General features: G+C 45.3%; 1 pseudogene; it reads right to left on the reverse strand.

The window, feature by feature from the left end:
• Positions 1-1,521: 1,521 nt before the first annotated feature.
• On the reverse strand, positions 1,522-3,009 carry LOC147421649 (uncharacterized; annotated as a pseudogene).
• Positions 3,010-4,212: the final 1,203 nt, after the last annotated feature.

The raw sequence follows: 4,212 nt of genomic DNA on the forward strand, positions 1-4,212 counted from the left end.
GATGGGTTGTCAAGCCATGGAGTTCTTTAAACTAGCACTTGCTACGACTCTCTAGTCAGCACGACGCTATTCCGTCTACAAGAGTCCCGGCACTAAACTAGGTCCTCTGGGCATCAACAATGCAAGGAAACATGCTAAAAGCAAGTCTAGACTATATCCCAACACTTTGGCATCACCTGTAGCACCTGGGTACCTGACACCAATACGCGTAATGATGTAGGGCGTAATGCTGTAAAAAATGAAAATGTTCCAAAATCACTCCTCAACACCCCACAAGGTCCCTAATGCCAATGGTATCACTAGAATGCACTTTTGGAAGCTAGAATGTCCTAGATCTGCAATTTACAAGCCGTGGACAAAAAACGTAATGATGTTTGCAGGTCATGAAAAATGACGATTGATGACATCAGTGTAAAGCCCTTTGTGAGCCTGACCTCATGCACCAAAAATCATCTAATTTGGACACTCCTACCTCAAGATATGAGCAAAATAGCAACACGGCCAAAAAGTGTCGTGATGTTTGCCTGTACTGTTTTTTACATGCAACAACTTACATCAAAGTGTAGATCAAAGCATCAACATTGCACACACAAAACTTCATAGCAAAATACTTAGCACAAAGAGAGATATGGACCCATAAAGATATGCCTGCCAAGAGGCTTTTACCTCTTCTGCTCTCTTCACTTCATAGTCCCCCCAAAAAAACTCGTCCCTCCTTCCAAAATTCAACCCCTCTATGGGTCTCACATGTCTTACTGTGTACATATGTTACAAGCTGGAGGTATATGTCCCAAATCATTACATTTGGTCCTTGCTGACCCCAAATTACATACAAGTCTGTCTGCTAAACAAGCTAACTGCAGAAAATAAAAAATGCTTTTCCGCCTTGTCGTGATGTGACGACAACACTCCCCCCCACTTAATCCATTGTCCGTCCTCGGACATGCTTTTTCTTTAGGTGCTTTGGGAATGTCGTTGGGCTGCTATAGATCTTCGTATTTCTTCTTGTCTCTCTTTGTTTTCTGCTTCTCTGATCCGCTCATGCACTGGATTTGCATTCTGTGCATCTTTGAATGCTACATACCTCAAAGCCAAGTTCTGGATGACTAGCTTGAACAAGTGTGTGTCCACCTCGAAGAATCCTGTGTGAAATAGCTCTTCAAATGTCATCATGTAAGAGCTAGGTAGGAACTGGCACCTGGCAAATAGTCCCATCATTTGGTGATGAGTTGGCTGCTTTGTCAAATCATATGTCAATCCCTTGTTGCCTTCTAAGAAAAGTTCCCATGTTGTGTCGTTAGGTAGGTCTTTGAAGGTCTGGAAGATCTTGATAAAAAGATCAGCTGCCTTTGTAAGCATGACACATGCAAGATCTGGAATGCCCCTGAATTTGTCCTGTGTTCTCCTCCAGGCTCTGACAAAGTATGCATTCGTAGTGAATCCTGAGGGTCATGGCAGTTCTGGGTAATTTAGCCAATTCGGATGTCTGACCTTTGTTTGTTGAAACATTGTCCACACCCTTCATCTCGCGACTGGGCAATAAGTTGGATTAATCCTTTGAGCCCTGGGTTCCCTGTTGTATTCTATGGTAGACCCCATGTGCTGGGCGAACCATGTTAGCCGCCAATTCGGCTGATTCCTGAGAGGAGCAGTGCCTGACATTTCAGATGATGTGAGAGGTTCATATCCTCCTGTCTCTACCATAGTGCAAGAAGGCAACAATTCTTTTATCTGCATGGCATTGATGAGCCGAAGGAGAGGATAAGGTAGGGACGGTTGTATCATACTGTCAATGAACTGTTGTGCGTTTTTATACTACTTCACCGCAACTGATACTACCTCATACTCCCACTTCTTGTATGCCTTGATAGTAGGCTCTTGCTCTTCTTCTACCTCCTGCTGCATAGTGCAGAACAGTTCGTTGTCTTCGGTTTCCGCAACCATTTCCCCACTGGGTTCTTCGGCCATCTGCTCTTCGATTTGTGTAGGTTCCTCTGTGTCCATTGCTTCAGTCTGTTCCATTTCTGGCATCTCTTCAAAATTAGTTCTTGATGCTTGAGCTGTCGTGGCTGTCATTAGTTCTCTCTGTTCCTTGAGTTCCGCCACTTCTTTCTTGAGTGCTTCCAGCTCCCTGAGCATCTCTTGACCTTCGATACTCTGAGTTGGCTGCGCGGATGGTTGAGGAGCCAATAACGGCTGCATGAGAAGCTCATCAAGCTGAGCCTGCATCCACCTTTGCTTTTCCATAGCCACCTGATGCACCTTTCTTATAATGGCCATTTGGTTTTCAGTTTCTGCATTTCTGTCCTCGGCCACTTTCTTTGCTTCCTTTACTTGAGTCTGGAGGATATGGATCTGTCGCTTCAGTGCTTGGTTTTCTTCCACCGACTTCTTTGCGTCTGCTCTGGCTTTGGCAATTTCGTCTTGGACACTTCGTTTTCTTTCCTCCTCCTCTCTTTTTAATTGGCTTTGACTCTGCAACAATGCTACCATCTCATTGATTTCTCGAATCATGCGGTTTCTCCAATCTTCTATTTGTTCATCTCTGGCGAGCATTGGCAAGTCTGCTTCTCTCCTTCCTTCTTCTTGCGCCTCTTCTGCGATTTCTGGTCTTGGATGACTTTGCTCGACAGGAGCCGGGCTTGGCTCGCTAACTTCTGCAGGTTGAGCTATTAATGGAGAAGATGGTTGTGAAGGAACCAAATCTTGTCCTGGTGAAGGAGGTGGAGTGTTGCCTGCTTCCAGATTTATCATGGATGTCCAATCCTCCTTTGTAGAAATGTCCTCTAGCGGACTTTCTGGCTCCTCTGTGGATGCTCGTGGTACTTGGCGCTCTTCATAAGCTGCTCGAAGTTCTTCTTCTAGTTCCACTTCCATATGTTGTACCGTCTCAGAGTACTGCACGGTTTCCTCTTCTACAGCAGCAGTTGTTTCTTCTTGTGGAGCTCCCTCTTCATCATGTCTTCTTCTCACTTGTTCTTCATCTAATCTTCGTCCCAATCTACTCATGCGAGTCAAATGCTGTAGTTTCTCTTCATGCTTTTGTCTGTGGGGAGCAACTTGACTTTGCCTCTTGGGTTGAGGTTCGGTTTGACGAGTTATCTCCTCTATTACCCTTTGTTGCTCTTGTCTTGGATCGTGTCTCCTCTTTGTGCGGCGCTCAGGTTGTACTGTAGCTTCTTCTTCTTCCCTTTCTATTGGTTTGTGGACTGAAGTTGTGGCTATGGCAGTGGCTTCTTCATCCTCAAACTCTTCTTCCTCTGCTTGGCCTGACAGGAGATTCTTGCGCAAACGCCTCGCCATGTGAATTAGGGTTGCGTTATCTGAGGCCTGCAGTGGCTTCTTCATCCTCAAACTCTTCTTCCTCTGCTTGGCCTGACACGAGATTCTTGCGCAAACGCCTCGCCATGTGAATTAGGGTTGCGTTATCTGAGGCCTGCAGTTTCAAGTCTTCCTTCATGCAAAGAGCTTGGTAGACTACTCGTGTAAGCATTTGCCCAGCTCCCAAATAACCCTTCTTCTGCATTGTTTGTGTCTTTGCCGCTCTCTTGATATCCATTAAGATCTTCTTCGGCAGATTGGATCTCAGTGGTTGTGGATGGCTCATTGCTATAGTTAGCCAATAGGTGAGTCCCACTTTTGGATGTGTATATTTCTGTGGTTTGATGATGCTGAACATCTGATGTAAAATCTGCATGGGCAAGATTATCTGATCGTTAAGTATATCATAAAAAGTTTTCTGCCCATCAGTCTGCAGAAATGTGGAACTCTTCATGCTCTGAGTTGTCCGCAGCTTAGCTATGTTGAATCTTCCAGTCTTGATTTCTAGGGCTTCTCTAATCACGTCGGATGTGATTTGGATTTGGAGAAGCTTCCCTTTGTTTGAGGTGACTGATGCGGTGCCGTCTTCCTTGAGGGATGTCATAAGCTCGTAGCACCTTCGTGCGTCGACCGCCACAACATCTTGCAAATTCCAATTCTCTAATCCAATCATTTGCATCACTTTCTACACTTCGGAAACTCTCTGTAAATTCCGGAAAGACTGCGGCACTGACATGATTGTCAGGTTGTCGCCTGCTGGAGTCTGATACTTTGTCTTCAGCACGAATGTCTTCGCAGCTTCCAAGCTCTCGCAACTGATGAAACATTTGATCACAGCCTGTTGTGCGATCACTTCAAACTGTGGCACTATACCTTTGACTTGTGTTGCCG

The sequence above is a fragment of the Adiantum capillus-veneris genome, chromosome 27 (genome assembly GCF_014529385.1).
Source record: "Adiantum capillus-veneris isolate H3 chromosome 27, ASM1452938v2, whole genome shotgun sequence".
Taxonomy (NCBI): domain Eukaryota; kingdom Viridiplantae; phylum Streptophyta; class Polypodiopsida; order Polypodiales; family Pteridaceae; genus Adiantum; species Adiantum capillus-veneris.